Here is a 13,718-nt window from a genome sequence, read left to right as displayed (position 1 = left end):
TGGAGAACGGAGGATGTGTTGGAGACAGTGCTCAAGGAACAGCTACAGAGGTTTAAGGTTTGGGCGATGACGGTGAGGAAGGCGACGTGGTCGGCGTTAGGGTTCGGTTCGGTTCGAAATGGTGGTTCAATTTTTTCAATTATTTCCGGTTCGGTTTTTTTAATTTTATTATTATTTTTTTCTCTCTTCTTCTTCTTCAATAGCATTCAAATTCCGACTCCTGGTTTTCGGTTCTTACGATCTCAACCGATGGATTAGGGATGAGGGAATGAAAGGATGAAGGAATGAAGGAATGGGAGGGTCCATCCCTAGTCGGCATAGTTTGGGTTAGGGTGGGTGAAGGTTGATCTGGGTAGAGAGAATGGATGAGGTGAAGAGGGAGGAGTCGGACGGATAAGGGAAGAAAAAAGGGAGGAGAAAAGACCAGTTTTTTTTTTTTTTTTTAATGGCCTAATCATTATCCACGTGGGTGCCACGTCATCAATTAACGAATGTTCTGATGGAAAACTTAACATATGTATGAAAGTGTCCCAAAATTATGATTTTAGGTAATACTCTAGGACGAAAAAAACTTCATGTACCAAATATTAAAAACCAAAAAACTTCATGGTAGTAAATTAAGATTAACCCTTAAGAGAAACTTTAAAACGACACATTTTAAAGAGATACAAATATGATAAGACTAGCAATTACATACGAACATGATGACATGTATGCATGCAGCTTATTCATATTTCCTAGCTCGGACGGTGTTCTACTTATATATGCATAGTTCTCATAAAGTAGTGTTTTGAGACCGGTGAAGGCATATGGCTTTAGTTTTCTCCACCACTATCTTTCCTCCAACCTCCACCGCCTTTCCCCCAGCCACCTTTCCCCCAACCACCTTTCCCCCAACCATCCCAACCACCTCCTCCCCAGCCTCCACCTCCATAGTCACCACTTCCTCTGCCTCCCCAACCACCATAGCCGCCACCTCCATATCCATATCCATTAGGCTTTGTTTCAGTGCTATCATCTACTGTTTTTGACTCTGTTGCTGCGTCGTAAAAAATTAAGCTAGTCATTGTAAGTCTAAGATTTCATAGTTTGACAATACTTAATTAGATAACAATGTTATATATGTTTGTGTATATACGTTCATAAATCAGTGTCAATACGCAAAGTAAAGGATACATATCTTGTATATTTTTATATACAGACACACCACACTATAATTAACTAACCTTTGTTCTCATTTTTGGATGTCTCAACTGCAACAGTGGAAGAGACGAAAACTAGGGTGCCAAGCAGAAGGCCTAGGAAAATCAAAGACTTTAAATATTTCATGATTTCTCGAACTCGTATGCTGCTCAAAATTCTCACAAAGAAATATGGGAATGCTCTAAGCTTTGGCAATCACCTGTTTATATGCTTGAAGATACTACTGAACGACAAAATAAAGGGGTTCAGTATGAAGAAAAAATCAGCTGGGTTACTATTTATATGAAGAAAAAATAAGCTTTGGCAATCCCTGTTTTTCTTCATTATGCATGTTTACGAGTGATGGTTCATACCTTTTCAAGCAAAAGACATTTGTGTACTTTGAGCTCAACATGCATATGAAGAAAAAATCAGCTGGGTTACTATTTATATGAAGAAAAAAATAAGCTTTGGCAATCACCTGTTTTTCTTCATTGTGCATGTTTACGAGTGATGGTTCATACCTTTTCAAGCAAAAGACATTTGTGTACTTTGAGCTCAACATGCATATGAAGAAAAAATCAGCTGGGTTACTATTTATATGAAGAAAAAATCAAATGGGTTACTATTCATATGAAGAAAAACATACGGGTTACTATTCATGCATGGTATTTGCACTATTCATTTGAGGAAATTTTGTAAAGTAAAAAGTGTTGCTACGGTAACCTTTTTCCTATAAAATAACAGCATACAGAGGAAGGAAAAGAGAGAACAACACACGTGTAACGACCTGTTCCTAATTATTACGGTTTTTATAATATTAATGTGTGAATATACGAAAATGCCCTTTAAGGCAAAAACGTTGACTTTTTTTTTCACCGCATTGTCGTGTCACGTAAGGTTTATTTCCTTGGCATATCCTTGTGGCACTTGTCGCTATGAGCATGTGAGCGCAAGCGAAATCGGATTTGGAATTACGATGAACGTTTTATGGAACTACGCTACACTTCCTACTTTTTTTCTGGCAATAGTCATATCCTTGTGGCAATAGTCAATTCACTATTCTAGATATTAGGGTTCGATATTTAATTATTTTAATATTATTCTGACCCGTGGGACCCACATCTACACTACACTCCCCACTCTTCTTCTGCAACGTGGGTTCCTCTCTCAGTCTCTCAAACCCTCTTTCTTTCACTTTTCCATCTCCTTCTCTGGGTCTCTCCTCGAGAAACTCTTACCCTCTCTCACTACCATTTCCTCCCTCCCCCGAGCACACCCACACACCATCATGGTTTAACCTCCGGTGAACCACTAAAGCACCTCTATCTTTCTTGCTCCTTTCACACGCTCTCGGAGTTAATACTGTGCTCGATGGACAGATGCAGCAAAGGCTACCACCATTGCCATACTTCCCAGTGAGAGTTCATAACTTTCCCGATCAAGTAGGTCTCGTGAATCCCTCTCTCTCGTCTTTTCTTGTTGTTTATAAATGATTTTGAAGATTTAGGCCTATATTTGTAGGATTTAAGGACCAAAACCATGCGAGGATATTTCCCCAGTTTTTTCGGCGAGACCCCAAGGTTTTGCAGGGTATTTTCGACCACTTTATGGCCATGGCTGTGAATCTAAGTGGTATAACTCGAATCTCTATCCTCCTAGCTTTATTTTGGCACTTATATGGTAAACTTTGGTTGATAATTGAAACAAATCAAAGTTGGGGAAGTTTCTAGGCCAAAATTCTGGCTTTCCCCTTTGTTAGGTTCGGCGATCCACGAGCCAAATTAACTCGACCTGACCTGCCACCCAATCTAAGCCCAACCCATCATCCAGGCCCAAACCCAAATCCGAACTCAGGCCCAATCCTAAAGCCCTTGGTCCAGTAGCCCAAAACTAGATCCAACCCAGACCCATTTACCCTAACTCTGCTCAACCTATTAAACCAAGCCCAGACCCGAATCTGACCGAGATCCTATCCCAGTTTTATGGTCTGCGCATGGATTAGCACATTGGTGCATGTCATGGCCGGTGCGTGGAGCACACGCGTCTCCATCGGTGGTATTGTGCTCCGCTGCCGTTCATGGCAACGTCGACGACGTTTTCGACGAACTTCCCGGTGACCCAACTCGACTCGTGCGATGGCGCATGGCCTTCAAACCAAGGTCCCTTCTTAGGTTTCTCAACGTGCCGAATCCGAATCCGAATCCGAATCCGCTGTCCGTTTTCCCAAATTTCATCGTTTCAGTAAAGCTTTACTAAGTGGTCTCTAATTATGCTTAGGTGCATCGGTGGGAAATGACTTCATCCTCACTAGCTCGAGCGGCTTCCCAGCAACAAAATATCTGTGTGATGACTCATTCTAAACATGCATGTTCTTATAAAATATTACGCTTGCGTTGACAAAAAACATAATTTCACGATTTTACGTTTTATGCATTATTTATGATTTCTTGAATTTACAATTTTGCAAAAGGTTATGAATTATTGGATTTTTGTATATGAAATTCTATGGATTATGAATATGATTTACTTATGGTTTATGAATATGATTTATTATGGATTCATGAGATGAGACTTTGAGCTTTTGAGCTCAGGATTGATATGAGATTTTGAGATGTGTTTTCGGTGCTTATCTAGTAGGTTATCATATAGCACATACACACAATCAGGTATGTAGACGTCTATGGCCATAAGACACAGTTGATGATATTGATGACATACCCCCAACTTCACTGACACACCCCGACCGAGGTCAAGGCATGCTAGTCGTCACGTGAAAGTGACGTAGCCATGTGCACAGTGCGGAAGCGATAAAGATAATAAATATACGAATAATTAAAAACCAAATTACTAGAGTGCACTACTAAACAAAAGTGATAGGAGTTAGTTACAACAGTGAACACTCCTAATCAGAGCATAATAAGTGCAGTCCAGTAGGATAAGTACTAGTTACACAGTACTAGGAATGTCCTACTATTATTCAAATAGGTCAGAACTGCTGACGATCCCGAGCCACCAACAGTAACTTACTTAGAACCTAGAGGGGCGCAAAACAGAAAACGTGAGTGGGCAAAAACAAATGTTTTACAAAAACATTTCATTTATCAACATACTAACCCCTCGCTATAAAACATGTAAGATTTTCCCAGAATTAAGATATAAGCATATACACATATATACATATATGTAGAATCATATCAATTCAATTCATGCTTCACACAATCATATTCATATGTATGCTATGCCAAAATATAACAAAGTAAACAATCCATGTAAGAATAATTTCATAGAAATGTGATATGCTAGCCGGAACTCCTGAGGTAGTCTGTACGGCTGAATTCATAGCTTAAACTCAATCTAGCCGGAGTCACTACTATGACCTTTACGGAAATATATTGCACATAAGTCAGAACCACTGAAAAGGGTATGTACGACAAGATTGGGTGAAATATAATTATGCTCAACTCTATTCTCTCATAATAGTCGGGCGATAGTTCGCTAGTCACCTACGAGTCGGAACCATGAATAAGGTCTGTACGACAAGACTGTGCACTTAAGTTGGATCCAATATGAGCATATAGTGCGGGAGGTGACGTAAATAAACAGGCATGTACTTCATATCTCTGGCTAAATCACAATCACCCTAGGTGCAGCTTTATGAGCTCAACATTACTTAATCACATATCACATCATTGATGATTCACACAACCAAACATAACTTACTTGAACTCACATGTGCCTCCACAGCACCGCATTTATAAATGTATGCAATCATGCAATGCATATTCAAAATATAGAAGCATTTGGCATATTATTTCAAAGCATACTTTCTTTAAAATGTATTTCTGGGAAATATATCAAGTATATAAATATATACTGAAAACAAAGCCCACTCACTGATAAGTCGAAGGGTCGTAGCCCCTGAGTCGCCCATGGATACGCTCGTCCTCGGGATAAGTCTCACCTATATGCGAATTAGCTATAAAAATGTTATTTTTATGCACATATACAAAACTAACTAATAACTTCTCATACATTACTCAAAATAGGTATATGAATATACCACAGTGATCTACACGACCTCAGAATCATCCCCATATTTTTAGAAATATTTTTGGACTTCCCACGTGCCGGCAAGGGCATGGCAAAATGCGCCCCCACTAGCGGCCCAAACCTGACTAATTCCCTAACCACCGTTAGGGAATATTCCGTTAAACCTAACAGATTCCGTCTAATCTAACTAACACCTTGAGAATATTCCGTCCAAACTAACGGAATATTCCGTCTTCGTCCCTAGCGAGTCGCCGATCGCCAGAAAACTGGGTAAAATTTCAAACTCACTATTCTCACTCGTTTCTCAACCATTTTTCATGAAATTTGGACCAAATGAAAGTTAGAGTGAGAAGAATGGCGTTATACCTATTTGAAGCTTCAAATCCCACGAAATCACGTCGGGGAAGCTTCGAAATTCCAACCAAAACTGCAACTTGACGTTTCTCGTGATCCTGACGTCCAAATTCTTCGAACGAGCTACCTCGAGACTCGTGAAGACCTCATTAAGCTTCCTATAAGCTTAGAATTCCCTTAAATGCAAGGTATTACGTCCACATGAATAGTGCATGAAAATTGGGTTACGGGTTCTTGAGATTTCGAAGGGATTCTTATCTGAAATGGGTACCAATCAACTCGTAACACCACAAGGAACACAATGGTGCACCCAAAACCTTCGATCTGTGAAGTTTGGGGTGATCTTGAAGCTTGTCCGTACGAATAGCAAGGAGAGAGAGAGAGTGAAACCGAGAGAGAGAGTGTACGGGGAGGAAGAAAAAGAATGAGGTTTGTGTGTGTGTGTGATCCACATGGGTCACCCATCCAAAACCACAAAATAATCTTTAAGTCTCAATATGTCATACACACACGACAATTTCCCCGTCCAAGGATAAAACTGTCATTTCACATTATCGAAAAAATTAATTATTTGGGACGGGCTATGACATTCACTAGCCCGGGGCTAGTGTCGGTGTGATATGTTATATGTATATGTTTCTTCTCTGGCATAACTCATAGTCGTACAGCTTCACCTTCGGGTGTTAGACCCCCATTTCTTCTCTGGTGTAACCGAGAGTCGTACAACTTTATCTTCGGGTGATGGACTCACTGCATATACATATATATGTTATATCTTCTTCTCTGGCGTAACCCAAAGCCGTACAGCTTCACCTTCGGGTGATGGACCATGGTTTCTTCACTAGCGTAACTCAGTGTCGTACAATTTCACCTCTGGTGATGGTTATGCCTTCGGGCCACTATGATACCCTACAGAATTGATGAGATTTACATATTTGCCTTCGGACGGCGATAACACCATTATTGAGTATTGTTTTACATGTACATGTTTTTATGAACGTTTTCATGGCATGTAAAGCTTTTGAAAAACTACTATATAGTATTATATAGGTGTTTTCAAAACAGGGGGTTAATATGTTCATATATAAAATGGTTTTCGTATTATTAGTACTAGTATTATAAACTTTGGTCCACTCACCTTTTCGATTTTATGTCCCCTCAGGAGTTAGAGTCGAGGCATATGATCCTAGCATCAGGGCACTTCCGCTTAAGCATCTTCGAGTCTCTTCAATGAATGATCCATCCCTCGACTCGTATCTTTTTATAATAATTCTTTCACATTATTCTTGATTAGTTATATGCTCTGAACATAGTTCTGCATTAGTTTATTTCCTTCTACTCACATATTTTAATTTGCATGCATGTTAAAATGACTTCGTCACCCTCGAGTGTCGGCTAGCAAGTGTCAATCCTGGTACTTGGGATATAGGGATTGGAGTGTGTCAACACGGTTGAAAGAAAGAGAAATAAGAGGGAAAGAATAGGGAGAAAATAGTGAGAGTACAAAGTAAAAGAAATCAGAGGGAAAGAATAGGGAGAAAATAGTGAGAGTTATCTTTGTACTCCTTTATTCCATATTATAAATAAAACCACTACTACTATATCAACTACCAACCCTCATTTGAGAATTGAGCTATCTGAGCGTGTACGGACTGAGGAGGGGTTACAACATGATTTGTAAATGGGTCTTTTCTTTGATATATACATATATATGTTTAGTTTCCATATTTACATATAATAAAGAATTTTCTATATGATTGTCTTAATTAAATTTACGGCTATGAAAAATATTATGTTGACTAGAATTATCAAATCACTGTGGCATGACTATATTTTTATCTGCTCATCACTTACTGCACCAATGTTAGTACTCGTCCCAGGCCAGGGTCAGGCTTCACATGTATGCTCACATCATACCGTACGCTCACCTTGGATCCATTGTAGGTGCCAATCATGTCCTAGGTTGCAATAGGCAACTAGGACTCGTATGTGCTACGCATAACGTTAGTCTTCATGTGATTGTAGTACTAGAGCGTATGTTTATATTATGATTACACCCAGTCCTGTTCATATCAGAATTTCTCTTAATGAACTCGTGTGTTAGCATAGATGGATGAGCAATTGATTTTATCGATGTGCACTTGATATGATATGTTTGCTTATGCCAGATTATGTGATTATGGATATCATGTGTTTATTTACGAATCTGTGACGTATTGAATTCTTGAGATATTGCATGTACGATAAGTATTTTCATACTATACGTAGTATGTATATTTTGGAAACTATACTTGTTTTACGGCGAAGGGTTATAATGTGTTCAAAAAGATTTTTATAAAACTTTATTTTTAGGCCCACTTACACTTGTTTTTTGCCCCTCCAGGTTTAGTGGCTGAGATTCCGTGTCGACGAGAATTCTTGGCAAACTTTGGTTTAGATGATTACCTTCGATGATATAATTCTCATCCTACTTTCTTGTATTTTACTTATACTCTGACATCACATGTGAAATGGGTTCATTCCCGCTTATAAGCACACTCTTATATTTAAGTTCTTTTAGGTTTTAAATTTATTCACATTTTCCACATCACTACACTTTGTGGCTTCGTCACCCTCTTGTTATCAGCCAGCACAGCTCGATTCGGAGTCTAAATGGACATCCTGGGTCAGGGTGTGTCAATATCGAAATATATTGTATAACAAAAATTAGTTATCTAAATGTTTACAACAAAATATATTACGATGAATGAAATAAAAATTATAATTATAATGAAATATAATTAATACATTAAAATTAGGAAGAAAAAGAGAAATAATTAAAACATCAAAATATAATTAAATAAAATGAGGTGATTAATGTATCAAATGATTAAAATTAGATTTTGATCTTACTCATGGTTTTAGTCTAAAAGTCATCTTTGCCAAGGATTAGAATGAAGTTTCCTAAAATTAGATTAACAAAATATATTTTACTTAAATTATAACGCATATTTTTTCATATATGTTAAAAAGTGTGATATTCAATCATGTCACTTATTTATATTACATTATAGAAAATGATATATCACGTATCAAATATGTCAAACTCATTAAAATTACTCTACGTATCTCAATCGAAAATGTTTAATTAAGTCGATCAATATACAAGTAGGGAGTTAAGTATTTGGGTCCTAGTCTTAGCTAGCTCTTCTTATAATGATGGAAAATCATTCCTCATATAAAACTAAGTTCTAATCTTCTTTCCGTGCCCACTTCCAAATCTTGTCAAGATGCCAAAAAATCATGTTGGAGGATCGAATTGGTCCCAAGAAGAGTATTAGACGATGGTAAAAACCCGTCATCCAGTATAGTCCCAAACTGTCGCTCCAAAGACAACCGGATAACAATTTTGTAGGTTTCTTATAAGAGTAATGCTAAGTAGACTAAATTTTTTGAACTAAATGATGTGGTTGTAGACGATTGAGTTATTAATTAAGTGTCGATAAACGTGCTTATTTCTAATTGGTGACATGTCATTGGTTCGCAATTTGGTTTAAAAAAAATTGGTCTCCCTAGCATTACTCTCTTATAAACCCCCATCCCAAAAGCAACCAGATGACGTTTTTGCGTAAAATCATCGTCCCATCAACTAATATCAGCAAAAAGTAGGTTTTCTGTAAGGGTAAGGTTGGGGAGACCAAATTCTTAAGCTATATTTTGTAAACCAAATAATGTGATTGTTGATTATTGGATATTATTACTTAAGTGTTGATTAACGTACTTATTTCTTACTAGTGACACATCATTTGGTTTTCAAATTTGGTTTGAAATTTTAGTCTCCCTAGCATTATGTTTTCCTTAATCTCCTAGGCACAAAGACGACGAAAACCCCTTTTTTAATACCATGTCGTTTGAAGAGTAAAGGAATTAAGTACCACTTCATTACAAGATGTTTGGAGTATTATGACTTACATATGTATCAACAAGAATATCTAATTTAATTGTTAAGCACATCAACTCTATTTCCCTTTGACAATACTTATATACGGATAGTTTCAAGCAAACCAAGCAAAGTTATGTACATTCGTGTCATTCGAATAATCCAATATTTAAATTCTCTCCACTAATTATGAGAAAATGTATACATGGGACTGATGAAAATGAGGACTACTCATTTGATTATTGTGTCCAAATTTTGAAAAAGGAAAAGAGAGATTACCTTCCATTGTGGTAGAGGGAGAGGAGCAGAGAGGCAGAGCATGCAAAGGAAGTTACAAGGATGAAATCAACCCAAAAAACCACAAATCTCATAACAAGCATTAAAAAGAACTAAAATTTTGAAAACAAAAGAGTAAAATTCACCTGCTGTTTTATGACCAAACGTAGTATGGGGTGTCTCGTCTAAGGTCTTTTTTTACTATCTTTAAATATATTGTTCTGTTTCTATAATAAGCGAGATCTAATAACTTTATCTGAGGAGACACTTAGTGACGCTTGCTCCTGTTTTATTTGAATGATGTGATGAAATGTTTTTTTTTTTTTTTAAATTCTCAATTTAAAGATAGCTTCGTAACATTAGACAATCTTCCAATGAGAAATTTGAAGCAAGACCTTATTTTAAGAAAATACTATATTGAAAAGCTGACAACCATTTATTTGAGTTGTTAAATAGTTTTAAATTGAATTAATTTTTTTGTACGGATATGATCTTTAAAGAAAGATAAACAACCAGACGACTCGTATTATTATGTAATCGTTGTATAAAAGTAAAAAATAAAAATAAAAATCTTACATATTATACATACGTACATATATGTGTGTGTGTGTGTGTGTGTGTGTGTGTGTGTGTGTAAGCGCCAAAGACAACTAGAAAAATAAGGATCCTATATGCATACTGAATGTAACCACATTTTCTTGTGATATCCACGAGAAGTCTCGGTCAAGCTGCCAAAATTGCTAGTTGCTGCCAATTTGGGTAGAGTCACTGGTCATGAAGCCAGTGGATCCGTACATTCCGTGTTGCTAGTTCTTGGGCGTCAAGTGTACTCTCAATTTATTGAATCTTATCTTTTATTTTCCTTTTGGTCATTATTGAATCTTATCTCAATGAGTAATATATAGCACTTGCTCCGATCAATCCATTCTATACACAAAACGGTTGATATATAGTTTAATTTCTTTTTTAAATTATTTTAAAAGATTCAACTATACGTGGTTTATATAATCTGATCTAAATATGATGATATTCTTAATATCTTCTTAGATATACTACGTATGACACTGATATATAAATCTTATATGATGTTAAGGATAAATATATTGATGCTATGGATACATGGGTCATTATCGTGGTATTTTGTTTTAACAATATAAATATACGTGTTAAGTTTTTGTTTACATGATATCGTATTATTAATACAGAACGACAATATATTCAGTATTGTGTAAGTTAGATCTCGAAACTGGGAGCTGTATGCATGTTATATGTAAGAGATTTTGGGGCACGGAAGAATGTACAACTTGTACTTCTTTTAATTGGGAAAGCATTGAAGTTTACTGAACTTGAATACAGAGTTGAATTTTTCAGTATTAATACCGACCGGGACTGTTCTGTCGGTATCAACTTCTGCTTGTGTGACTCAATTTGTTCTTCCATTCAACATTATCCATTTCAATAAAATAATTTGAAAACCCATTTGACGAGATCTAAAATTTATATCCTAATTTACACATGCTGGAATGCTATTAATCCCGTTGATCCAAGTGCTACTTCACGTAGAATTTGCTAACGCTTGTGATTAAAGAATGTAAAACACTCCCTGAAAATTCCTTTTTTTTTTTCCCAAATAATTCAACAGAAAAGTGGACATTCCTTTAATTATTACTATAATAAGTTCATGGTACAATAACAAAATAAAGCAAACAATGGGTATTATTGCTAAAATGCAGTTATCCAACTACCAGAGCCGCCCTCATGCAAACTGAGGTCTAAGACGAAAATGAAGTGTATAACTGAGTAGAAATATTCCACCCAGCTAGCATTTGTGATTAATTAATTTTATTTTTTATTGCCTCTCGCTAGTGGAGTTTTATTCGATTCATACATAGGAATACGACCTAAGGGAAGTGCCTCTCGCTAGTGGAGTTTTATTCGATTCATACATAGGAATACGACCTAAGGGAAGTGCTTCAAGCATATCAAGCACATGCAATGCAACATAATATCCATTTAATTAGTTAATTAATTAAGCACACTGCATGCATGGGCATGCAGAAGCCTAATTAACTAGTGGACTAGTTGTGAGGCTGTGCATCAACAGCTTGACCAGCATGATTGCAGCACCTTACGCACTCTCTTCCACTGTAACTCCATCTGCAGCAACCATAGTAGCAACGCCCTCCTCCATTTCTGCCACGACCTCCTCCACCAAAACCCCCACGACTGCCATATCCACCACGACCTGGGTAGCCACCATACTCGCCTCGCCCAAGATCTCCTTGATACCCGCCACCATACCCGCCTCGCCCAGGATCTCCTTGGTACCCGCCATCATACTTGGCATCACGTACGCCATTGGGATTCGTAGTAGCCTCTGCAGCTGCAAGTCATGTAATGAACATATGTTTAAATGACGTGACAATGTTTCATTTATTCAAATCATTCTGAATTTAAGAACCTAATTGAATTTTGAGCAAAATACTTGCGTATGTTCATTTGGTAAATGAAGTTATAGTATTATTGTCGTGGAAAGTACAACGAATTAAGTTTTGGGTATATAGTCCACTGAGAGATGATAGGGCAAGGGGTGTTTAGTGGCAGTCAGGACTTTAAGTTTGAAGATGCCAGACTTATAACTTGTTTGCCTTGGATGAGTGTTAATGGATGGATTGAGGTTGGTGGTAATAGATTATAGACCTGCCACTAGAAAGCTTGAGGTTGTATTAGAAGAATTGATATGTGAAATGGTAAGTTGAAGTGAGGAGGACAGATTAGGTGAGGTTGAAGTGGTATGAACATGCGTAGGAGAAATAGGAAATGTAAAGGTAAGGGTGGATGGAATGGTTGATCTGGCACTAGTATGTAAGGTTAGAGGTAGGGGTGAGGAGGTTAATATATGGTGAAATAGGAAGCTGGATTCATTAAATAGAACGTGCCTTGAAATGTACACTATGTTGGTTGTAGGATCAAGACACTTGTAATCCTTATGATTCAAATTGTAGCCAAGAAATACACAGGCCTTACTCTTGAGATCCAACTTTGAGGAAGTGTAAGGCTTTAACCATGGGAAACAGGCGCAACAAAAAACTTTCAAAAAATTGTAGTTTTGATACATAAATTCCCAAGGAAATGGTCTTGATGTAGTGGGCAATCTGTTAATAAGATAGATTGCTGTGTGAAATGCCTTAACCCAGTAGATGTGAGATACTTTAGAAGCTACCAAAAGAGTGCGAGCAATTTCAACTAAATGGCGATGCTTGTGTTATGCACACCCATTTTGTTCAAAGGTGTGGGGGCAAGTGAGTTGATGCTGAATATCATGTGTAGCCAAGAAAGTTGAGAAATGAGTACTCAAGTACTCTCCACTAGAACCTTAAAGCAATAATCTTTGTACACAGAGAGTTTTCAACCAGAGACTTGTATTACCTAAAAGTTGACAGTACATCAGACTTGCATTTCAAAGGAAATAACCAACAATATCGAGTATAGTCATCCACAAAAATGACATAATACCTAAAACCTTGAAAAGAAGCTATAGGTGATGGTCCCCTAACGTCCATGTGCATAAGTTCTAGAGGCTTGCTAGTTGTACAAATTGTAAAGACAAAAAGAAGCCTAGAACATTTTCCTAATGCACAATCTAAGCAAAATGACTTATTTGTATGAGCTAAAACTAAAATACAAAACTGCAAGGCAAGCTTATTTAGAATCTTGACAAAGGGGTGGCCCAATCGTTGGTGCCAGACATCCCTTGAATCCTTTATAGATGCAGTGAGTGCCTTATGATGACCATTTGTAGAAGAGTAGAAATGGAAATGATAGAAACCTTGTTGGACAAGTCCTTTAAATCGCATCATCCCCAAATAAAGACAGTGAAGTGAGAAGGATAAAGATGCAGAGAACATTGATTATCAATCAAAAATTGATTTGC

General features: G+C 37.2%; 1 long non-coding RNA gene across 1 annotated transcript; it reads right to left on the bottom strand.

Moving 5' to 3' along the window:
- Positions 1-603: 603 nt before the first annotated feature.
- Positions 604-1,547, bottom strand: LOC108173042 (uncharacterized). The gene is made up of 2 exons (XR_011577716.1): positions 1,227-1,547; positions 604-1,039 (listed from the first exon to the last, which is right to left on the bottom strand). It is a non-coding gene; the product is annotated as an uncharacterized lncRNA (long non-coding RNA).
- Positions 1,548-13,718: the final 12,171 nt, after the last annotated feature.

Source organism: Malus domestica, chromosome 17, assembly GCF_042453785.1.
Source record: "Malus domestica chromosome 17, GDT2T_hap1".
Taxonomy (NCBI): domain Eukaryota; kingdom Viridiplantae; phylum Streptophyta; class Magnoliopsida; order Rosales; family Rosaceae; genus Malus; species Malus domestica.
Note: the sequence above shows the minus strand (reverse complement) of the source record. Positions and strands in the feature narration are given on the sequence as shown.